At 41.3% G+C, this 25,908-nt stretch overlaps 1 long non-coding RNA gene across 1 annotated transcript; it reads left to right on the top strand.

The window, feature by feature from the left end:
• The first annotated feature begins 366 nt into the window (after positions 1-366).
• Positions 367-25,908, top strand: LOC139042003 (uncharacterized). The gene is made up of 3 exons (XR_011498176.1): positions 367-486; positions 21,344-21,530; positions 25,456-25,908. It is a non-coding gene; the product is annotated as an uncharacterized lncRNA (long non-coding RNA).

Genomic DNA, 25,908 nt, shown 5'->3' with positions numbered 1-25,908 from the left:
GCGCCCGAGCGGGGAACGCGCACCGCCGTCTGCCGCAGAGGGCAGCGGCCTCGCTGGGACCCGTTGCGGCGCTCAGCCCGGCCCTCTCTGTTTGCAGCCGGGATGGGCGGCCGCGCAGCCCTGGAGAGGAAGGGAGGACAATAATTTTTCAGCGCCGAACCTGAACCTGCGGGCACCCTTCCCCCTCCCCTCACACACACACACACACACAGACACACACACACAGACACACACAGACACACACACGGTCAGGCGCTAGGGAAGGCGCCTGAGAATCGGGTAGCCCTGGGTAGGCCCACGGGAATCCACGGAGAGAGCCCGCAGCGGAGGAACTGGAGCTACCGCCACCCACTCTAACCTGGGCACAGAGGCGCAGGCCTGCGTTCCTCGGGTGGGGCACATTCCGAGGGAGGGACTGACCGTGTTAACCTTAGTTTTCCCTCTCAGTACCCACACTCCGGACACGGAACTCTCTCCAAGGACCAGGTGAGGCTGATTTTTCTTCACGAATAACGAAAACAAAGAGGGGGAGACAGCTAAGACTTCCTTTAGCCTTGATTTTCCCAAGAGGGACCTTACACTGTGAGCACCTTTTCTTCTCTTTTGCCCTCTTTGTGGAAGCAGAGTTTCCAGGAGTGGGGTTCTGCATCTGGGCTCTCTTCAACTAAACTCTTTAATTAGGAAGCCTGATATAGAGGCCAAGAAAACTTCAGGGAAAGGACACTGTTCTAAGTGTTTTAGATCAATTAAGTCATTTAATCCTCACACAGCCCGATGGAGTAGATACTCTCCACCCCAATCAGCTCCATTGTACAGATGGGGGAAACTGAGGCACGGAGGGGTTGAGTGACTTGCTCAGAGTCACTCAGCTAGGAAGTGGCAGAGGTGGGATTTGAACTGGGTAGTCTGTCCCAGATCTATGTAGAACCTAGCGGGGGTCCCTCGGTTGTAGGGGGGGTTGGCTTTTATCCTAAAAGGGAGCAGGATCTCTCAGGTGGGCCAGAATCAAGGTTGGAACCGTGTGGAGGCTGTTGTGACTGGGAGCCCTATGGGACATGAGTTCTGAACCTGGACCGCACATTGGAATCACCTGGGAACATTTAACAAGGACCCACAAAAGGCCATGAGTGGATTGTACACTTTCCTGAGTGATCTGAATGTGCAGCAAAGTTGGAGAACCACTAACATATGGCAGAACCAGTGATACAAGCCTACCCACATGAATCCCCTGGGATCGTGTTAAAATGCAGATTCTCATTCCAGGGCAGATTCCTGAGAATCTGCATTTTTAACAAGCTCCCAGGTAATGTGGCACTGCTAATCTGCAGACCACATTTTGGAGCATTTAGGGCTCTCAGGAGGTGGGAGGGGATCGGATTCAATCATTCATTCATTCACACATACCTCATCCCACCAGTGTTCGTTGAACCCCTAGCCTGTGCCAGGCCTTGGCCTGGGCCACTGAGGACACAGTGATAAGCAAAACACAGTCTCCGCCTCGAGGAGTTTAGACCAGCCCAAGGGTCTCTTCTCAACAGAGCCCTTAGTGTAGCAGCAGGAACACCACATTCCTCCGGGTCTGGGGAAGAGGTTCTGAGAGGCATAAACCAGGAAAAGAACTGAAAGCACTTCAGGGCGTCTCAATCGTGGTGCACTTTAGAACCACTTGGAAAGATTTAAAAAATTTCTGTGCTCAGGCTGCATGCCAGGCACTCTGAGGGTGGGGCTTGGGTGTCACTGCTTTTGAAAGCCCCCTAGGTGATTCCAATGTGCAGCCAGCACTAAGAACCACTTTCCTAAAGCTATGGCCAAGAAAATCCCCTCTCAACTTCCTCCCTCCTCACAGCTGGCATTGGGGAGGCTGAGTGGCCCCCTCTTGCTGGTCTTGGAGTTCCTGGTGAGAACTCCAGGAATTCCTGGTGGGGCAGGCCACAGTGGAAGGCTGGGCTTAGCTCAAAGTATCCATGTCAGAGAGAGGAGGTGGCAGCAGCCTTGACACTTTGATTACTCCCCTCTGAGCTCTATGCATATTGCTTTTTCTCCAGTCTCTGTGGGCAGAAACTGAGCAAAGCCTGTGATTGGGCCTTCCGGGCATTCCCCTGATCTCCAGCTAGAGTTCAGGGTCCTTGGAAGGCACTTAGAGGAGGTGGCTAAGAAGACCTTATTTACCAGGCTGGCTCCAGTTTGGGCTGGGGTGGGGTGTGTCAGGGAGTGTGTTGAGGCACTGGCAGAGGTGGGTACATGTAGCTGTCTTGTGTGCTGTCCACCAGGCCTGAGGCGGACCCTCCCCAAAAGTTGGAGAGGGTGTCCACAGGAGTGCCACGAGAGCATCTGGGTGTTGCCTGGTTTCATTCCACATTCCCAATAAGGCTTTTGGACAAGAGTTAATAACCCCATTTCACAGATGGAGAAACTAAGGCCCAGAGAGTGGAAGCAATGTGCCCAGAGTCTTACAGGGAGGAGTTGAGATGAGGTGTCCTGACTACTCACACAGAGCTCATCCCAGAGGATCTCCCTCTCTTCCCACCTTCCAGCTCTCTGGGCTGAGCTCTCTGTAGGTAAGGAAGCAAAAAGGAGAATTAAGTATTTTGTTGGGTTTGACTCTGCATTTAGAAATGGCTAGTGGATGACAGGGGCATTGCCCAGTCCAAAACCCTGCTGCATCTTCATGGGAGGATTTTTGTTGGGCTTCTGGCTGAGCTCCACTTGGGCATTTGTTGAGATGGGTGTTCTGTGGATCTGACTGGTTTTGGGGCCCTGGTAAGTGGGGACTTCTGTGGTGTTTGTGTGTGTATGCAAGTTTCTGAGTGGTGCAGTGTGTACATGAGAGGTATATGTGTAGTGTGTGTGTGTGCAACGTTTAGAGAACCTTTGCTTTTTGGGCAACATATTCCAAAAGAAAAATGTAGCTTCCACATCACTTAAAAAGAAGAAGAATCGAGTGTGTGGAGGCAGAGGCATTTTTGGAAATGGAGGCTTCGCCCATGAGGGTTTACTGCTCCCCCTTTGGGCTCAGTCAGTTAGCTTTGCCCAGGCACCCATATGCAGACCCCAGCGGGTTACCCCTTTACTTTCTAGCCAGTGAAAATAGCCATGTTATTCCATCTGAGTACAAGGATAATGCAGGCTCTTGGTAAAAAATGAAGACAATGTAGGACACAGAGAGATAACTCCAATGATTTTCTTCTTTTGCTATCTAATTTTCTTGACTTTTTTCTATGCTAATATATTTACCAAAGTGGGCTTCTATAATACAGGCTGTTTTATAATCTCAATCTCTCTCAAGCTCTCTCTTTACTTACAGCGTGTGGGGCTATTTCTCCGTATTACCACAAATTTAATTAATAGATTCTTTATGATTGGGCATTTAGGTTGTTTTCAATTCATAGTTTTGGGAAATAATGCTGCCATCTTTGTATATGCATTTCCCTCCCTTAAGCTAAATTCCTGGAAGTGGCATTTCTAGGTTGGAGGAATGTGCATTTGAAACACTGGCCCATATTAACAGATTCCCAGAGACAGCCCTTACCATTTACATGGCCATTAACAGTGAACGAGACCCCATTTCTCCATCCATTTGTTAATCCTGGATGTTAATATTATCAATCTCTTAAATATTTGCCCATTTTGAAAGGGCAAAGATAATATCCCTTTCTTGTATTAATTTTCATTTCTTTTTTTGCTTGTGAGGGTAGACATTTTTTAATGTTTATAATCTTTCTCATTCCTTCTTTTGTGAATTTCTAATACCTCTTTTTTATGTGTGTTTATATTTTTCTTGTAGATTTATCACAGTGCTTTATATATGAAGGATAGTAACCATCAACCATCACATATGTTGCAAATAATTCCCATAGTTTGTTGCTTCTCTTCAATCTGTATATCTATATCCACAAATTATGTATGTCTTTTTATGGATTGTAAGAAATTTTTAAATTTGGGTGTAGACAAATCTTTTTCTTTTTTTAAAGATTGGCACCTGAGCTAACATCTGTTGCCAGTCTTCTTTCTTTTTCTTTCTTCTTCTCCCTAAAGCCCCCCAGAACATAGTTGTATATTCTAGTTGCAGGGCCTTCTGGCTGTGCTATGTGGGATGCCGCCTCAGCGTGGCCTGATGAGCGGTGCCTCGTCTACACCCAGGATCCGAACCAGCGAAACCCTGGGCCACCGAGGCGGATTGCCTAAAATTAACCACTCGGCAATGGGGCTGGCCCTGTATCTTTTTCTTTATGGTTTCCGATTTTAGACACCCTGCCCTTGTGCCAGATCCTTCAAGACTGAAATATATTTGCCCCTATTTTCTCTGTTTTTATAGTTTCATTTTTTTCCATTCATAATTTTAATTCATTTGGAGTTTATTTTTGAGAGTGAGGTTGGGACCTGGCTTATTACTAATTTTTCTCAAATGGCTGGCAAGCTGTCCCAACACTAGTTGTTTAAATAATCCAAACTCTACCACTGATATGAAGTCGCATCTTTATCATATACCAAATTCTTGTCTATATTTTGGTCTATTTCCAGTTCTGTCCCATTCTTCTATCTGTCTGCTCTTACACCAGTGACACACGATTTTCTTGTTGCTTTACCATCCATTTTGAAGTCTGGTAGTAGAGGAACACGCTCAGCACTTTTCTTTTCTACGGTACTCCTAAATAGTCTTTTGTATTTATTCTTCAAGGTTAATTCATTACTCATTTTGTCAAGTTCCATAAAAGTCTCACTGAGATTTTGACTGGAATAACATTGAAAATATTTATTAATTAGGAAGAATAAATACTTTCAAGTTTTGTCTTCTTATTCAAGAAAGAGTATGTCATTCTAATTCTGTGTCCTTTAAAATATTCTGATAGAATTTTATATGTTTCTTTGTATGTGTCTTGCACATTTCTTGTTTAATTTATTTCTGAGTATTTTTCCTTTTGTGGTTGCTAATGGAAATATGATCTTTTTTCTATTTTTAAAAAACTAGACATATATAAGAAAGCTATTGCTATTTACATATTTATCTTGTAAGCTGCTGCTATCCTGAATTCTTCTTGTTTCTAACAATTTATCTGTTTGCATTTGCCAATTCAACAATTGGAATGCATTTTCCAATATTTAGGCATTCATGTATTTCTTAGATAAACTCCACTTAGCCACGGGGGATTTTTACATTATAATTGATTTATTTAGTTTGTTTATCTCTTCTCGGGTCAATCTTGGTAATTTAAACTTCCAAGATCATTTATTCACATTTTCCAATTTATTACATAGACCTGAACCAAACATTCTCTTACAATTTTTCTAATTCTCTCCATTCTGTGTTACTTCTCCTTTTTAGGTGCTGATTTTGTGTTTTTATATTACCTCTTTTCTTGCAAAAGTTTTAATTATATCATTATTAAGACTTTAAATTTATTTAATTCTACTCTTTTTCTAGCTCGTTAATGTACACCTATATCTTCACTAAATTCTTTCTCCTACCTCCTTTAGATTTGTTTTGTTATTTTTCCCCAACTTCTTGAATGCTTAATTTGTTTATTTTCATTATTTCTTATTAGTAGCTGTCTAAGACTATGGCTTTTCTTTTGAGTAGAGATTTTTTACAGATCCAGTAGGTTTGCTATTAAATTTATGATTATCATAAATGGTGGATAGTTATCAAATTTTTCTTTTAGCGGTTAACGTTTTTTTCTTTTTTTCTGCTTTTTATCCCCAAATTCCTCCAGTACATAGTTGCATATTTTAGTTGTGGGTCCTTCTAGTTTTGGCATGTGGGACGCCACCTCAACATGGCCTTGCAAGTGGTGCCGTGTCCGTGCCCAGGATCCGAATCGGCAAAACCCTGGGCTGCTGAAGAGGAGCGCGCGAACTTAACCGCTCTGCCACAGGGCAGGCCCCACTTATCAAATTTTAACTGAATATTTTCTGAATTTTTAAATAGATATTTTGGTTTATTTCTAGTTCTATTACATCGTGCTTAGAGAATGTGGTATTATTTCTACATTTGGGAATTTATTGCTGTTTTTGTTGTACCCTGTATACGGTTAATTTTGTGATTGTTCCATGGACCCTGGGAAAGAAACACATATTCTGTTCACAGGGTATAGAGTTTGATAAATACCTAGCAGCTCAATTTAATAAATTATATTTTTAAGGAATAAATTGCTAATTCTGACCTCTGTTCAGGACAGCTGGCAGCGGTGCACAGAAGCTACCGATGTTTGTACAGTTGTGAGCACCAGGGCTGGGAAAAGCTGATGTTCCCTTCTAACACAGTCCAGTGTCCCCATGGTCCAGCAACTTGCTAAAATCCAGAGCTAAGCAGAAGACCAGGAAGCAAACATAAAGGGCCTTTGAGTAGCCAAAAGGAAAACCACAGTGTCCACGTGCTCCAAAGCTCTGATATTACCAGAGTCGAGCTCCCTAAGCCTTCCTTCAACGCCTCTGCATTTACACTGTACACTGACTTCTAGTGAGCTTCGTTACTGGGCTTCTTAGTCCTCTGAGGATTAGGAGCAAAAAATTCACAGATGAGTGAACCAAGCATGTAGTTGATAGTAAATTAAAAAAAGCAGCTATCAGTCCTCCATGAGCACAGAGCATAGAGTATGTACAATTGTCCAACCACCTGTGTAATGAGTTTGTCGTTATTGGGCATCTCCCATTCGCCACTTCTCCGTGGCTCTCCACTCTTCTCCTGCCTGCTTTGTGTCCCAGGAGGCAAATATCGGTTCCTGGTCTCAACCCCATCAAGGGTTTCTGGTTGGGTTTGGCCCAAAAGAAACATTTTCCTGGAGGGAGAGAATGAATTTGGTGTTGCACCCCTCCTGTCAGGGGTGCTCTCCATGTAGCCTGGTGTCTAGGTTTCAGTGACTGTTCCCTCCCCTAACTCCTCAGGACAGAAGTGGTACTTACTCCAGGGCAGAGCAATATCTCTGGTGTATTCCCTGCTCCCAGCCCAAACCTCTGGTATTAGTCTCTTTGTTACACTATCCTCTCAAGTTATCCAATTTGAATGTTCTCTCTGTTTCCTGCTGGACCCTAACTGATTCAGAGCTGGTAGGAAATTTAGGAATAATTCAGTCCAACCTGCTCATCTTTTGATTGGGAAAGTGATGTGCTCAAGGTCTCACAGAAAATTCATGTCTGGCGAGAACCAGAATCAAGGTCTCTGGAGTCTGGGTTTGCCATTTTTGCCTCTCCAGGATTCTCTCTTTGGATCGCATTTTGTTACAATATAGAGGGCTAGAATTCACTTATGAGCATGGAAGAATACGAAAAATAAGTCAAAGATTTACCGCCCCCTTCACTGGAATCAGGCCCAGCTAATCTAATCTTTTGAATCATTTTAAGGGAGTGGGAGGAGAGGTAGGCATATGTGCTCTGCTTCTCATTTTGATTCGATATTCTTATCTTTTTCTTAAATGTATTTTCTACTTTTTGTAATAAAAAGTTACTATAGTAAAGAAGTAAGACAGGGACATGCAAAGACTTTTGAGAAGTGCTTTCAGTCAAAAACTGCTGGTGTTTAAAAGAGTAGGCAAATCTTCTACGATTTAGAGTTTACCTATCCATAATGGTACAGTTCTGGAGAGATCTAGAGTGTTCTGGAGGAGAGATTTTACTGAGTTATTAGATGAGGAACAGTTGTTCCTGGGCCCCATATTGATTCTTTGGGGTGGGTTTGTTGCAGGATCCAAAATAGGAGAATGGAATTCAGAGGGATTTTAAAATCAATCTGTTATCATTAGGTTGATTTCAGAGTTTTAAGTAAAAAAAGTAAAATCAATGAGGGAATTTCTGTTATAATTGAGATGACCCAAGTGGGTAGTCACTTAATAAACCACTTTTCAGGATGTCTCTACCCTTCCAAACCTTATGCTTTGTACAAGACCTTGAACACATGGGGAAGGACGAGGAGCCTTCTCTCACAGCCCAACTGCACTGAAAATGAATCTTCAGGGTCTCAGTTGGCATGGACTGAATTCTATAACAAGTGAATCCAAAATTTTATGGCTCTAACACAGTAGAAGTTTGGTTCTTTCTCATCTGACTGTCCGGAGTTGTCTTAGTCCATTTGGGCTCCTGTAACAAAATACCTGCGATTGCGTGGCATATACACAAGGAAAATTTATTTTTCACAGTTCTGTACACTGGAAGTCCACGATCAGGGTGCCAGCATGGTTGGGTTCTGGTGAAAGCCCTCTCCTGGTTGCAGACTTCTGACTTCTCTCTATGCCCTCTCATGGTGAAGGGGCAAGGGAGCTCTCTCAGGTCTCTTTTATAAGGGCAGTAATCTCATTCATCAGGGTTCTGCCCTTGTGACCTAATCACCTCCCAAAGGCCCCACTTCCTAATACTATCACATTGGGCATTAGGATTTCAACAAATGAATTTGTGGGGGGACACAAACATTCAGACCATAATAGGAGCATTTGGGTGAATGTCCCACACAGTGATGCAGGGATCCACGCTTTCATCGTTTTGTGATTGTACCGTCCAGAGACCTTGTTCTCATCTGCATGTACAGAGGGTTGCACGTTCAGATTCTAACCATGGGAGGGAAAAGAGTATGGAGGAGGCACACCCCCTTTCTTAAAGCTCCCATCCCAGAAGTGGCACATACCACTTCTGCTCACAATCCATTGTCGTGTCATTTGGCCACTCCTAACTACAAGGGGATTTGGGACGTGTAGATTAGCCATGCACCTGGGAAGAAAGGGATGACAGATTTGGATGGAAACTGAGTCTCAGAGAGATTAAAGAAACTGCCAGGGTCACACAACTAGTGGGTGGCAGGGTTGAATTTATGTGACTTTATATCCCATGCATCCTTTTTGAGGCCCACAGTAGTGATGTCCCTCTGGCCAGAGCCAAAGGTGCCAGAGAGTTCAGGGGCAGAGCTGCGGGGCCCAGGCACCCTGATTTGCAGAGAGGCTCAAAATGATGCTGAGAATTCTACTCTCTCTGATGCTGCTTTGTGTACACTCCGTGGATCATCACTTTTTCTGGCGTTGCTTTGTGGCTCATGTGGTGGGCAGGCAGGCAGCTGGGTATTCACCTTGCTTGATGGGGAGGGATCACTGGAAGCATTTGCCCTTGTTGTAGGTAGGGACAGCAGGGCTCACCATGCCATCTTCTCTGCCTTGGACCTCACGCCCTGGAATGGACACCTCCAGGGCAGACTAGATATAGTGTTGGCAAAAGGACTTCAAAAGACTAAGATGCCAGGATTCTAGATGGGGGCTTCATCTTTGAGAAGAGCAAGGCCAATGGAATGGACATGTCTTTTTTTTTCCCACCCAGCACCCATTGCCTCCTCTAGCAACAGTATGCTGATGCTCCTTGGGGCTCCTCTTTCTCACTTCTCAGTCCACACAGTTCAGATGAAAAGTGTCTCCACTCCCGGCTACACGCCTGACCAATCAGAACACCACATCCCTCTGACCTCAGTGATTAGGGATAGTCATGTGACCCAAGCCAGGTTAATAAGAGCCAAAAACACTCAATTCTAGGGCCATTCTGAAGCTATCAGGGAATATGCATTCATTTTTCTGCTGGGGATGTTGAAACTAAGTGATATGAGCCTGGAGCTGCTGGCAGCCAATCTTGCCACCATTTGCAAGATTGAAGCCAACATGAGAAAAGCAGAGATGATGGATGGAAGGAAAGGGACTGGGTCTGGACCGTGTTGTTTAACTGCATGGATCCAGCTGTACCTGAATCCACTTTTCAGTTAAATTAGCCAGGGAATTCCTTTTTTGTCTAAACCAGCTGGATTTTCTGGCACTTCGAAAAGAACCTTGGTTAGTACAGCTAAAAGGGAAGTGAATGGAATGGCTTTGCCTTCTGAATTAGCTGCATGTGCCTCAAAATGGAGCCATCAAGTGTTGAAGTTACAGGCTCCCCGGGATATCCCTCTCCCTGCCAACCCCATTTGACAGATAAAGAAATGGAGGCTCAGGAAGGAGGAGTGACTTGTTGGTATGGCCCACATGCCGATGTGCGGTGGGTCCTGTACAAACACAGCAACCTCAGGAGTCCACGGAGCTTTGTCCAGGTGCTGATGCCTGTCTGCTGTATCCCTTTCTACATCCCGTGGTGTGGCATATTGTGGGAAAAAATGCTTGATCCCTGGGGAGGGATTTCAGAGTCTCACAGGAGGATGCTTTGTCTGCCTCACAGAGGTATGAGAGGGGCCGTGGTGTGCAGGAATTTGAGGACAGAACCCAGAGTTGTGTCAAAACAAAGTCTGAGCTTTGGACACATCTTTATTTTTTCTGGGTCGCTGGTTGTCATCTGCTGTCTGTCAGGGAAGAAGGTTGACTCTGCTAGGGGATTTTTAGTAGCTGTAATGAGTTACATTTGCCTGAGACTTGCGACCTCGCAGTCTTTAACAAGTTTCTTAATCAGTCACAGGTCCATGTGGGAGATGAAGCTTTTCCTGCAGACTGTTCAAACCCTTCAAATCCTATTGATGTTTCCCAGTAAGAATTCTGGTGCATGGCCTTGTAAGTAAAAACATGGATTTTCTCTTTTAGGGGACTGGATCCTAGCATTTCTGAGTGCTGAGTGAGGAAATGGTGGGCAGAGGGGAGCCTTGTGCTCCCTCTAGGAACCAACACTTTCCTCCAAGCTTTATGGACCTCTAGGACTCAACTCCTGAATGGCACTGGGTTCTTGTTATGTCCAGAACGTAAGGGTCTTCCCACCACCCTATCTTTCAGCCAGAAGGTTTACCCTTTCCTCCTCCTCCTCATCCTGAGTCACCTAAATGGGTCCAAGGATTCTGATATCTCAAAATTGAGCTCTCTAGGTTTCTTTATTGGTCATTCTACATCAGGTTGCCAAGTGATAATGACAAATATGCATTCAATGAGTGCCGCAGTCGGACACTCAGGCCATAAACTGATCTGTGCAAGCAGTGTATTTTCCTAGAATTGAATTTCATTTCTATTTTGAGCCTGATTTTAACGGGAGGAAGACAGTAAATCCAGTTGGTTCAGGTTTTCAGTTTATTTAGGGTATCACTTTCCTTTTCTTTAGTATTATGTCTAAATTCTGGGTGGTGGTGGATTATAGAAGACCAAGCACCCAAGGGTAGGGGGCCTTTGATGTGAGGTCATTGACATGACACATGAGCATCTACTGAGATGTTCTTTGTCCTGTTTGGACCTTGGTCACCAATACACATGGTCACTACTGTGACTTCCTCATCACTGACAGCAGACCTTTTTAGGTACTTGTTCCTCTCAGTAGCTTCTGTACCACCTTGGGGCAAGAAACATGTAGCCCTTACCCTACCCCTGCCCTGCTGACTGGAGAGTGGAGAACTCTGAAGCTTCCTGGGATCATTGCCTAGACACCTGATGAAGTCAGCTCTACTCTACTGCCCTAGCCCCATTCTAGGTGGGGGAGAAACTCTGGGACGTGGGACATCTGCCCCAGCTCCACCTGGGAAATAAGGCATGTGACTCTTTCTGCTGTATGATTTCCTTCAAATAGACATAGGATTTCTGCCATTTCCTCTTTCCAGAGGGCTCAATCCAGGAGTGTGGTGAACACACACCCACCTTCTTGGGGACCCACTGCACTTTCTAACTCTCCTTATTGCCATCGGACTTATTCCTATCTTCCATCCCAGGGATTATATAACAGGAAAAAATATTCAAAAGTATATCCTAGCTTGAATAATAGTGGTGAGAGTACTTGTTCTTGCTTTGTTCTTGATCTTAGGGGGAAGGTATTCAGACTTTTACCATTAAGTCTAATGTTGGCTGTAGGGGTTTTTTTCAATAGATGTTCTGTATCAAGATGAGGAAGTTCCTCTTTATTCCTAGTTTTCTGAGAGATTTTGTCATGCAGTGCTAAAGTGTTGAGAATTTTTTCAAAGGCTTTTTCTGTATCAGTTGATATTAAAATGTGACTTTTCTTCTTAGCCTATTAAATTGTCAATATGGCTGATTGACTTTCAAATATTGAACCAACCTTGCATCACTGTAAGAAACCTCATTTGCTCCTGGTGTGTAATTCTTTTTATATATTGCTGAATTCTAGTTGTTAATACTTTATTAAGGATTTGTGTGTCTATATTCATGAAGGAAATTGGTCTGTAGTTTTCATTTATTTAACCATATTTGTCTTTGGTATCAGGGTAATACTGGTCTTCTAAAATGAATTGGGAAGTGTTCTGTCTTTTATTTTCTGGAAGGCATTGTGTAGAACTGACGTTAATTCTTATTTAAACAATTCGACATAGTACTGGAATTCCTAGATAGCTCAATAAGGCAAGAAAAGGAAATAAAAGGCATATAGATTGGAAAGGAAGAAGTAAAACTCTACCTATTTGCAGATGATATGATGTTCTACATAGAAAATACCAAGGAATCTACAAAGAGAAAAAGACCCTAGAACTAATAAGTGAGTTCAGCAAGGTTGCATGATACAATATCAACATAAAAAATCAATTGTATTTATATAAAATAGCATTAAAATACACAGAAACCTATATTAAAAATACAATGCCATTTGCAATTGCTCAAAAATGAGAGAGATACTTAGTACATTAGTCTGGAGAACCAGGAAATCCAGTGGTAGAATTCAGTCTGAATTCAAAGGCCAGGGGTGCTCATGGTGTAAGTCCCAGTCTGAATCAGAAGGCCCAAAAACCAGGAAAGCCAATGTCTGAGGGCAGGAGAAGATGGATGTCTTGGCTCAGGCAGAGAGCAAATTTGCCCTTCCTCCACCTGTTTATTCCATTGAGGCTCTCAATAGATCGGATGGCACCCACACACATTGGTAAGGGCAATCATCTTTACTCAGTCTACAGATTCAAATGTTAATCTCTTGTAGAAACAGCCTCACAGACACACCTGGAAATAATGTTTTACCAGCCATCTGGGTATCCTTTAGCTCAGTCAAGTTGGCTCATAAAATTTACTATCACACTTAGGTTTAAGTCTAACAAAATATGTGTAGGACTTGTATACCTAAAACTGTAGAAGCTGATGAAAGAAATCAAAGAATATCTAAATAAATGGAGACATACTATGTTCATGGGTTGGAAGTTTCAGCGTTGTTAAGATGTTAGTTCTCCCTAAATTGATATATGGGTTTAATGTAATCCCTGTCAAAGGTCCAGCAAGATTTTTTGTAGTATAGATAAGATAATTCTAAAATTTATATAGAAAGACAAAGGACCTAGAATAGCTAAAACAATTTAGAAAAGAAGAAGAAAGTGGGGGAAATCAGTCTATCCACTTTCAAGACATTATATAGCAGTGTGATATTGGTAGAAGGATAGTCACATAGACTAGTGGAACAGAAGAATCCATAAACAGATCCAGATGAGTACAGTCAACTGATTTTTAAGAAAGGTGCAAAAGTAACTCAACAGAAGAAGGAGAATTCAACAAAGGTACTGGAACAATTGGATTTCCATAGATAAACGTACAAACTTCAATTTAAACCTGACATTGTATACAAAAAATTAACTCAAAATGGATCATAGATATAAATTTAAAATGTAAGACTCTCAAAACTTTTAGAAGAAAGCATATGAGAAAACAGTCAGGGCATAGGGCTTGGTGAAGAGTTCTTAGATATGAAAACAAAAGGATGATCTATTAAGGAAAAAAATCAATAAACTGGACCACTTCAAAATTAAAAAGGACTCTATCAAGGGGCAAAAAGGACAAGTTCCAGATTGAGAGAAAATATTTGCAAACCACGTATCTGACAAACAATTCATAGCTAGAATATATTTAAAAAACTCTCAAAACTCAAAAGTAAAACAAAAAACAATACAATTAGAAAATGCACAGAAAGCATGAAGAGAGTTCACTGAAGATGGCATATGTATGGCAAACAAGCACATGAAAAGATACTCAAAGTCACCAGCCATTAAGGAAATGCAAATTAAGACCATGATGAGCTATCACTACACACCCATTAGAAAAGCTAGAAGAAAAGATAGTGACCATACCAAATGCTGGCGAGGATGTGGAGAAACTGGATCTCTCATGCTTTGCTGATGGGGATGCAAAATGGTACAGCCACTCTGGAAAAGGGTTTGGTAGTTTCTTAGAAAACTACACATGTGGTTACCATATGACGTAGAAATCACACTCTTGGGCATTTATTCCAGAAAAGTGAAAACTTACCTTCACATACAACTCTGTACAGAAATGCTTATAATAGCTTTATTGCAATAGCCCCAAACAGGAAACAACCAGAATGTCCTTCAGAAGGTGAATGGCTAAACTTACTGTGGTACATTCCTGCCGTGGAAAACTACTCAGCAATAAAAAGCAACAAACTATGCACCCAACAACCTGAATGAATTTCAAGAGCACTATGCTGAATGAAACAAGCACATCTCAAAAGTCACATGCTGTATGATTCCATTATATAACGCTCTCAAAGTGACACAACTATAGACATGGAAAACAGAGTGGTGGTTGCCAGAGTTTATGAGTGAGAGGTAGCAGGAGAGAGATCTTTGTAGTGGTGAAATAGTTTTGTATCTTGATTATAGTGCTGGTTACACAAATCTACACAAGTGATAAAATGGCATAGAACTATAAACACTGTACCAATGCCAATTTCCCGGTTTTGTTGTTTCATGATAGTTATGCAAAATGTAACCATTGAGGGAAACCCATTGAGGGAAACCCAGTCCCCTGACAAGAGCCGGCAGGAAGTAAGAGTTCTTACCACATCAGTCTCCCGGATCTCTGCCTGAAGGGTCCAATGGAAGCAAGGGTGGTGAGCTTTTTTTCGCTTTTCTAAATTTAGATTAGCAGGAGAAAATTTTGGTGAGGCTAGCTTCTTGGATTCAGTGACTCTAGGATTTGGTTGAGTACTCATTGGCTGTAGATCCTTTTCCTCCCAGAGATAGTATTTTTCCTTGTCTCTGTCTATTTTTGTCATTTTTCATGAGACACAGGCATCTCTATAAGCCTGTTGTCTGGGCCTTTTGTCTTGTTCTATGTCTTGAGAGTTTGGCTTTGTGACCTTTCTGGTCTCTGCCATTTGGAGGATGCATGTACAGCATGCATCTTGACGGCCAGCTGAGTAGACTGGGGTTCCAGGACACTCACTTTGTCTGGCTGTGTCAGCTCTCAGGAAAATTTGTCATAAGGGGTCCCAATTACTTTCATAAGGGGCCTTTGTCATCTCAACCTTTGTTGATTGCTGTGCAATGAAGGCCTTTACTATCTTAGACTATTTTTGGGAGTGAACTTTCTGGATCTGTTTTGGGGATTCCTCTTGTGTCCATGGTTAAGCTTATTGATATGAGTCACTGTTAAGATCCTACTCATCAATGTGGCCAGACGATGGATCATTTAAATTGGGAAAACTAAATTAGGAGAAAAATTTGTGAGAGCTCTCATCATAATTTTTTAAAGTTAATTTTTATTGTTTATGATAGTTTACAATCTTGTGAAATTTCAGTTGTACATTATTGTTTGTCAGTCGTGTTGTAGGTGCACCCCTTCACCCTTGTGCCCATCCCCCACCCCACCTTTCCCCTGGTAGCCACTAATCTGTTCTCTTTGTCCACATGTTTAAATTCCTCATATGAGTGGAGTCATACAGAGATTGTCCTTCTCTATCTGGCTTATTTCACTTAACATAATTCCCTCAAGGTCCATCCATGTTGTTGTGAATGGAACGATTTTATTCTTTTTTATGGCCAAGTAGTATTCCATTGTATATATATACCATATCTTCTTTAACCAATCATCAGTTGATGGGCACTTAGGTTGCTTCCATGTCTTGGCTATTGTAAATAATGCTGCAATGAACATAGAGGTGCATAGGACTTTTGGAATTGCTGATTTCAAGTTCTTTGGATAGATACCCAGTAGTGGGATGACTAGGTCATATGGTATTTCTATTTTTAATTTTTTGAGAAATTTCCATACTGTTTTCCATAGTGGCTGCACCAGTCTGCACTCCCACCAGCAGTGGATGAGGGATCCTTTTACTCCACAACCTCTCCAACACTTGTTACTTTTGTTTTGGTTATTTTTGCCATTCTAATGGGTGTAAGGTGATATCTTAGTGTAGTTTTGATTTGCATTTCCCTGATGATCAGTGATGATGAACATCTTTTCATGTACCTATTGGCTATCTGTATATCTTCTTTGGAGAAATGTCTGTTCATGTCTCCAGCCCATTTTTTGATTGGGTTGTTTGATGTTTTGTTGTGAGTTGTGTGAGTTCTTTATAAATTATGGAGATTAACCCTTTGTCAGATATATGACTTGCAAATATTTTTTCCCAATTGGTGGGTTGTTTTTTTGTTTCAATCCTGTTTTCCCTTGCCTTGAAGAAGCTCTTTAGTTTGATGAAGTCCCATTCATTTATTCTTTCTATTGTTTCCCTTGTCTGAGAAGACATGGTGTCCAAAAAGATCCTTTTAATACTGATGTCAAAGAGTGTATTGCCTACATTCTCCTCTAGAAGGCTTATGGTTTCAGGTCTTACCTTTAGGTCTTTGATCCATTTAGAGTTTATTTTGGTGAATGGTGAGAAAGAATGGTCAATTTTCATTCTTTTACATGTGGCTCTCATCATAATTTTTATTGGTACCTAGGAAAAGGCCAAATTAAAAAGGAAACACACACACAGAAAAATAATGACTAGTCTTAAGACCCTGACTCAGGTTACAATTGAATTGATGAAATGTAAAAGTCTAAGTGTTGATAAGATTACAAAGGTTGGAATGCTTAAACCAATTTTTTTAATAAAGAGGTTGTATCAACTTTGCCTGAGTATGTTTTAAAGTGTCTGGCTGGGAATACTTCCCTATCCAATATTATAAGACCAAGGCCTATTGATAAAGTCTTGCCCATGGGTCCTATCCCCATGCTGCACCTCTTCACTGCCCATGGGCCCCGTCCCCACGCTATTCACTGAATAAAGGAGCACTAGTGCCAGACCTTGAGGATCCAAGAAATCTTTCTTTTACCTCCTCGACTCACCGAGCTCGCATCATCTCTTCTGGTGGCCCATAGGGGCTCTTGCTTCACCAGCTTGTGAGCTGAAGTTCTTGTAAGTGCAGTTTTCTTCCTTGTGCCTTCCTCTTTTTCAAGGATGGATCTAAATTCACTTCTCCATCAGGAACCTTCTTGGACAGCCATATGAATCCACGTTTGCTGCCCAGGGCTACTCTATGGGACAAACCATGGCATTCAGCCTGAAGAGAATCAGTACCTTAAGCCTGAGGGTGATGAAGAATGAATTAATCCATTCCTTCCTAATCCTACCTCTAATATATAAATTTTACACGGGCACGGGTTGACCAGTTAAGTCATTAGGACGGTTGCCAATCTCCAAGACTCTCGCTGCAGGTTTCTTTTCCTAAGGCTGGATTGGGATCTCTCCCTATGGCTCCTGACCATACTCTGAACCATAGGAAAGTCCCAACCAGGACTCTGGTTCAAGGAAAGTACCAAACTCTAACCTTTGGTTGAGAATGGGAACCCCTTCTTGGGAGAATGGCTCCAGGATACAATTGGGTAAAGTGTCCCCCAGACTGGTGGAAAATTCCTAACTGTTTTTCTCTATTCTTTACCTCTGGGACCATTCACCAGGCACCTATTACTGCCAGGCATAATAGGGAAGGTATGCAAGGGATGTAATGCAGGGGGACGCCCCTATCACCCCTTACTATAGGAACCCCACAGGAGGAACAAGGGGTAGGACGCTGCCCTAGGTCCAGGGGGGATTTTCAAGGTAATGGAGCCTCTTCTTTCGTCTCTCTTAAAGTTACAGTGGCCATTTTGGGCTTCTTTTGAGCTTTACAACCAAGAAACAAAGAAGTCTTTAAAGTGTCAAAGGCTCCACCCCTGGGAGACCCCACTCTGGTTTCTGGGCCTGATCACCCTGGTGATCCCAAGTGGGTGCCCTCTCTTGGTGGTTGACTCCTTGACTATTTTAGGTGCCTACTGAAACAGTTATGAGGATAGGAGACCTGTGATTCATTCTGTGAACTGTCCTGCTGGTGTTGTGCCCCTGCATGGGAACTGTTGTATGACCCTTATCTTCATAACCCTTGGGAAGAGGCCATGAGGGTGAGGCCTGATCTCTTTTCCGTTCTTTGTCTGTCTCATTCGTCACCTCCTCTGCTGTCACCAAGTGAAGACTAAGTTCAGGCTGGACCTGAGCAGAGCTTGGACCTTCTGTAAGATTGAAAGCTTGAAACCCTTTTGCCAGGGACTTAACTCTCAACCCCAGCACTGGGAGCCGCAGCCCCTAGTCAGCTCCAGGCCTTTGCCTCCTGCTTCCCTGGCTTGCCTTGTGCTGGCTCAGGAACTAAGTGCCCAGGCTGAGTGGGACTTGACTAGATCTTATAACTATATCGATGCCCATAGTCAGGCTCTGCACCATTCTCTGGCCGCTGTCAGTCAGACTCCGCCTTTACCGCCATGGGGAACACCCCAAGCATCCCTGGAGACTCACCCCTGGGGTGCATTTTAATTGGAGACACATTCAGTTGGATGGATTATGCCCCAGAAACTCCATCTTGGAGAAAACTTGACGGGTTTCTCTGTGCCTTTGTGATATAGTTGGACAGGTAGATCAACCTATAATGTCATTTGAGTTACAACCCAGTTTCTGGGAAATCAAGAGCAACTGCCCTTAAAACATCCTTATATTGGGGCTGGCCTGGTGGCGCAGCGGTTAAGTGCGCATATTCCACTTTGGCGGCCCGGGGTTCACCGGTTTGGATCCCGGGTACAGACATGGCACCACTTGGCAAGCCATGCTGTGGCAGGCATCCCACATATAAAGTAGAGGAAGATGGGCACGGATGTTAGCTCAGGGCTAATCTTCCTCAAAAAAAAAAAAAAAAACCACGAAAACCAAACATCTTTATAAGGCTGGAAAAGCAACTCTAGAGGTGGTTCAGATTCCACCCATTTCTCTTATCTCAAAGGGCTTGCAAGTCCTCTGCGGACTATCTAGCCCATCACTAATTCCTAAGACTGAATTAAAAAAAAAGGGAAAAGGCCAAAAATAAATAAATAAATAAAAGTCCATAAGTGTGCCTTGTCAAAAATTCCAGCATTTTGAGTGTCTTCTTCATAAATATTAGTAAAAAGTCTCAAAACAAAATTTGGATTCATAACTAGGGAGCTTTGTATTACTGTACCTGATTCATGGCAGTAATTTTTAAAACAATGGGTGTGGAGACTCTGTGTGTCTGTGTCTATATGCATGTCAGATGTGTGTGATATTTTTATCTCTGGATGGTATGGCCAAAATTAAGGGCTCTGTTTAATTTGCTAAAAGTAAGTGCTTATGTAAATTGTAAATATAATAGAAACTAACCCAAATGTCTTTCAAGTTAACATGATGTAAATTAATCCTTGGTAAATGAAAGCTTATTTAAGTGTGTTGGTTTAATTAAAACGGACATGTCCTCCAGAGTTAGCACTGGATATGCTGCAGACATGCAGTCTTTATTCTACATTTATTGGTCAAATAAGCTGATGTTATCTCTATTACAAAACTGGTCAGCAAAAATAATAACTTAAATTGATGGGTAATTTTGTCTAATGTCTCATGAAGTTTTATAGGCAATCTAAATAATTTATTGGGAGCAAGTAAACTAAACAGATGTGAAAAAGATAAAAGTGTTGGGTAAACTTTTAAAAATAATTATGTCTTATGACATGTATATTTAAAGTAAATTCCAAAATCTTTCTGGTAACTTGAAACTTTCAAGTGTTGCTAGGTAAAATTGAATGATAAAAAAACCTCACTGAATATCTGGGTCATTTTTCAAATAAGATAAAATACTGAAACATTATTGTTGGACATGTCTAGATTTATTTACTTTTGGCTTCCTATTACAAAGAAACTAAGAGGTGTTTGGGTCTATCAGTAAACATGTCTTGTATTTTATTAAGATTGTACCATGAAGTAGCATGTTTCTAGAAATTATAACAAGTATTTCTAAATTTGCCAAACTACAGTATGCTAATGTAAAAGACAGTTCATAATTACTTAGTTTTCAGTTTTTACTAGGGTCTGTAAGGGTTAAAATTCTAATTAATACATATAATTAAAGCTACTGGAAACCAATAAGGCAAACATCTTTGTATCTAAGTAAAGTAAAATGTATGTTTTCAGTAAAGAAGGTATAAAGAATGGAAATATTTTTGTTTGTTGGGTTAAGAAAGATAAATTTGTCCTAAAGTATTAGAAAGGAAGAAAGAAAGCATGGGACAAATTCTGAATGTAAAAAGAAAGTTATAGAAGGTTTGTGAAAGAGAATTCTGAAAGGACTCTTATGCCTGGTTAAGTTGGCTAAAATTAAAGTAAATCCAATTAAGTAAATGAGTTTTAATGAAAAAAATATAAGCTGGTGCAGAAATTAAAATTTGGTTTTTCTCTCAAAGGATAATTTCCCTGAATTTCTAGTCTGCTCCTGGTAAAGAGGTTATGGGAAGTTTTTCTTCAAGTAGTCTAGCAGAAGGGTAGGGATTTTATGTTTTATCAAAATAAATTTCCTGTGTTGTTTACCAAGTCTTTAATCACAGGTACCAAGGTCTTACAGCTATTTAATCTTCTGGATTTGCCTAAAAATCTTTAATTGTCACTATGGTTAAATGGATAACTAAACATTGTTTCAAAGGGACCTATGGTATTATGTGGGTAAATGTTATTGATATAAATGGTTTGAAATTATATAACATTCCTAAAATTCAGATCTTTCCTGGTTGTCAGCCATAATTCTGGTTATTTTAAAGTGTTTTATGTCACAAAATTAACCAAATTTCTTTGTCAATTTCCATTTTTGAGTCTTGTTGTTTAAAGACAGTTAAAATTTTGATGCTTTTTGCTTTTGCAAATATGTCTCATCTTCAGAGAGATTCATGGAAAGGACTCTGACACTTACTCTGGAATGTAGGTTTCTGATGAACTTTCTGATTATAAAATGAACTGGGTAAGAAATTACAGAAATCTAATGGAGAAACTGATGACCTCATAAATCTGCTAATAGAAGGTTAAGATCAAGAATCAGTCATACAGGACTGTATGAACTGATGAGGATGATTATAATTTTTTATGACTTTTGTTTGAAATATTGTTCATTTTTTGATGTTTTGTTTTCTCAGATTTAAGGAAATCTTTTCCTCTTTTCTCTTTTCTCTTATGCTAACTATGACTTAGAGCAATTTGGTGATATTATGCCTTTGTGAGCAGAACTGAAACATTTATCTTGTTCTCCCTACCTGATCCCTTCAGAATTTGGAAACTTAGTGAGTGAGTATTGTTATTTTCATGGCAATATAGTTATTTGCATAAGTTCAATAAGAATCTGTTCTCCTTATAACAGGACACAATTGGAAACAGTGGTTATCTTACCAAAGCTTTGACTGGAACGTCATATTTGAGAGAAACAGGCATAAACTCAGATATGATCGAACAGCTTTTGAGAAACAAGGATTGGATTTTATGGAATAAGGCCACTTGGAAATATGGGCCTGGCACCTTGTTTACAGAGATTCCAGCAGTCTTACCTGGTAAGTAAGGAAGCTCATTTATCTGGCAGGTGCAAGGAACCTCAATATTTTGGGGAACCTCAAGAAAGAGGAATTTACCCAAATCTAAGGTATTGTAGGTGAGGCCTGCTGACAAATCCTTGCCTTGGCTTTCCTGGCCTTGAGAGGCCTTTAAAGTTCAATCTGAGATTCCTTATAAAAAGTTCCAGCAAAGGGGCTGGCCCCGTGGCCAAGTGGTTAAGTTCTCACGCTCCGCTGCAGGTGGCCCAGTGTTTCGTTGGTTTGAATCCTGGGCGCGGACATGGCACTGCTCATCAAACCACGCTGAGGCAGCGTCCCACATGCCACAACTAGAAGGACCCACAACGAAGAATATACAACTATGTACCGGGGGGCTTTGGGGAGATAAAGGAAAAAAATAAAATCTTTAAGAAATAAATTAAAAAAAAAGTTCCAGCAAAGCAGATTTAAAAGAGCCTATATGATCAATGGCTTTTCTTGCTGTACTTATGTAAATAATTGGACTAAGTTTATTGAAACTAAACATTTTGCAAACCAATTAGTCTTAATTTGGCTATCTTTGGTAAAAATGAGGGTGATTTAGAGAGAAAAATTATGTTTCAGAAACATAATTTATAATAAATTATAATCTATAATAAAGTATTATAGAAAACTATAATACTTATTTGTGGATATTAGATCCTAGTTCTGTTGATCGTCTTTGAGGGTTTTTCTACCTGTGAACTGGACAGGATCCTCAGTTCTTCTAGTCTCCTGAAATATCTGGCTACAAATCTCCAAACTAACATTTCAATTTTTTCCCTCATTTTCATTTGGAATCATTGAGAACTGAACCTGCCCTTTTTCCTGAAGCCTTGCAAACTGAAGCTGAACAACTTGATATAAACTTAAGAGAGATTTATGTCTGTTGCTGTGTAAGCTGTAAGCCACTCAGAAAGGTACTTGAATGCCCAATGATATCATCAGAGACAGCTCAAGCTGCAAAAGATGCTTTGACTCTGACATCTAGAAATCTTGACTGGCTGCCCCTTGGGTCAGAAACTGGTTTGTAATTTGCTCCAACCATTAACCTTGTTAAGAAAAAATTCTTTTTGTTTCCATAGAAATACTTCTTATTAAACACCTGATTGCTTGCTTCTACAATGTAGGCCTAACTTTGGGAACCCAGCTGCATCACCGCCTTCTAAAATAAACTTAACTGGACTGATCTATTGCCAGGACTAATAAATGTGATCAGTGAGATGAAACAATCTACCACACAGCTTCTGGACTATGAAACTTCTTAAAGTTTCAAACGAGTGTGAAACTTAAAACTTTCAAAGGCAGGACTGTGGGGGACTGGAATTGGCCAACCAAGATACGTCTCTTTGGCATGAGGATTATTTTGGGCTGGTTACTTTTAAAAAACTACAGACACGAGAGAAACTCTGAGAAGTAGAAGTTACCCTTTGTAAGAAACATTTACATTGTAAAGGAAGTCTCCATCTGTAAAGGTGTCTCCCTCTCTGTACTAGGAAGAAGGGGGTATGACCTTATCTCTAGAAACTCTGATCAGTGCAGAAGGCGAGGACTTAAATCTGCATAAAAACCTTACTTTTGTTTACTGTGCTTTTCTGGTAATCTCCCATAAACTGACTCCCCCCACCCCCAACATCCTCCTTTGTCTTTAGCTGAGGATGGTATTTAAGGTGAGAGCTTCTGCCATTTTGGTGAGTTGTTCAGTTTGCCTGAGTGTCTCCCGTGTATACATGGTATAAAGCTTTGTTTAATTTTCTCTTGTTAGTCTGTCTCATGTGAATTTAATTAGTTGTCTGGCCAGAAGGAGCCGGAGTGGGTAGAAGAAATGTCTTCCTCCCCTACAAGGGTATATCACACCTCTCTATAATGTTATTGCAACTTCCTGTGAGTCTACAGTTATTTCAAAATAAAAAGCTAAAAATATGTATGTACTAGAAAAAACTCGCTCTGACCCATTATGTATGTTTCTAAATCTATGCTTATGCCTTTAGGGCCTTGGCTTGAAAAAACTGATTAAAATTTTATTTAGTTATTTATTTTGTTAAAGATTGGCACCTGGGCTAACAACTGTTGCCAATCTTTTTTTTTTTTTTCTGCTTTAGTTCCCCATACCTTCCCTGTACACAGTTGTATATCCTAGTTGCAGGTCCTTCTAGTTGTGGGATGTGGGACACCGCCTCAACGTGGCCTGACGAGCGGTGCCATGTCTGCGCCCAGGATCCGAACCCTAGGCCGCTGCAGCGGAGCACATGAACTTAACCACTCGGCCACGGAGCTGGCCCCAAAATTTTATTTTTTAATTCAAATTTATAGCATTTTCTTATTACAGACTACAGATGCAGAGAGATTATATTGCTGCTCTCCAGTGTGTTAAAACTTGTGTAACATATTAAAAATTTCATGTTACTTTTTTGTTACAGGTTTTTCAAAGCTGTTATTTATATTTAGTGATATAATGAATGTACGTAGTTAAAAAAGTTAATGGTATCCCACTTCTCCCCATGTCCTGAGTTCCACTCCCTAGAGACAACTACCCTCAAGTCCTCTGACTTCTTCCTCCTGCATTTACTGTGTCTCTAAATAATATGTTTATATGGATATTGTATCACTTAGCAATTATAGATATTATTGGTTCATGTTTTGTGTGGGAGATGTGCATTAACTCTCCCACAACCCTCCCACTTTTAATCCATGCTCAACAATTCCATCACAATTGTGGTCAATTTATTAGATGGTGTATATACCATAACAAATATGCAAATATTGTTCCCAGCTGAACAAAGAGTCCAATATCACCATGCCTTTATCGTATTTAACTCTTTGTTTGTCCTGGAGTTAAGAATTGCCCCGTTTTTCATTTGTCTGTTTTTCTCCCTACCTGTGGCTACAGGTTTTCCCACAAGCTCCATCTCCTGGTTGCTCGTTAGGCCAACTGAACACATTTTCCTGGGGCTTCCCTTTATTGCTCTCCTGGGTTGGATCCCCTGCTTTCTGGATCCAGTATCTTTCTCTTTCTTGTTTTACATTTGCTACCTAAAGAAAGGGTCTGTAGGAGATATAATATTCGAGGATTTGGATATCTGAAAGTATCTTTAATCTGCTATCCTTCGATTGATAATCTGGCTGGGAATAGACTTTTAGGTTGAAAATTTCCTCCCCAAATTTTGAAGGCATTGCTCCACTGTTTTCTAGCAATTTGCTGCTGAGAGCTCTGGAGCTATTCTGGTTCTTCTTCTTTTGTTTGTCAGCTGTTCTTTGCTCTTGGAAAGCTTGTAGTCTTCTTTTGTCCTCAGTACTCTGAAATTCCACAATAATGTATAGTATCCAGGCTTTTGAAATTCAAAAAGCCTTTCTCCAACTAATGTCTTTGCTGTGAGTTCCAAAAGGCTGTTTTGTAACTCAAAAGCCAAGAATTGACACTTTTGTTTTCTGCTTTTTTCTGCACACTCATTCCCAGGGGTCGTTAACGCCATTGATTAAATGCATGAAAGGCTAGGAGATCAACAGAAGTACCAAGGGAAAAAAGAAACATGAGATCCTGGGTCTCAGGACTCCATTATGCACCATCGTGAATTGCAGGGAGAGGCTCATGAGTGAGAGCAGGGGAAGAAATCTTAAAGAGATTAAAATCTTAAAAAACTAGCTAAACCCTGGGGGAATAACCACACAATTTCAAAAGCTGTGTGCATTCTCGCCTTCATGCCTTTGCTTGAGCTATTCTCTGACTGGCTGCCAGCAATGGAGAATTCACTCCAGTGGTCTAAATACATAAGGGTTTATTTTCTCATATAAAGGAAGTCTGCAAGTAGGTGGTCCAGGGTGGTTATGGCAGCTCATAGTCACAAGGGACCCAGCCTCTTTCTATCTTTCTGCTCCAACTTCATTAGCATATTGCTTTCATCTTCAGGGTCACAGGATGGCTGCTGGCACTCTAGTCATCACATGCAAGTTCCAAGCAAGAAGAAAAACAGGAAGAAGCAAAGGGGCATTGCCTGACTGGCTCATCCTTTTAAGGAACCTGATCCTGGAAATACAGCTAAGGAACCTCCGCTTATATCCTATTGGCCATAATGCAAGGGAGGACTGATGTGTTTCCCAAGGTGCAAGACTGTCAGTGCTAAAAGTGGGAAGGTTCTGGGCACACCCAGATGAGTCTGTCATTCTGTAGGGGGAGGAACACTGAGCATGGCATATAGAAGATAGTAAGGAGAGTGCTGGTTCTGCACGGATGGACGGTATGGTCTTGGGCCTCTCTGACTGTCAACGTCCAAATCTGGGAAATGGAACTATAGTCAGCTTGGCAAGGTCGTGAGGAGGATAAAAGGAGATCTTGCATGTGAAAGTTCTTTACACATGTGAT

The sequence above is a fragment of the Equus asinus genome, chromosome 2 (assembly GCF_041296235.1).
Source record: "Equus asinus isolate D_3611 breed Donkey chromosome 2, EquAss-T2T_v2, whole genome shotgun sequence".
Lineage (NCBI taxonomy): Eukaryota > Metazoa > Chordata > Mammalia > Perissodactyla > Equidae > Equus > Equus asinus.
Note: the sequence above shows the minus strand (reverse complement) of the source record. Positions and strands in the feature narration are given on the sequence as shown.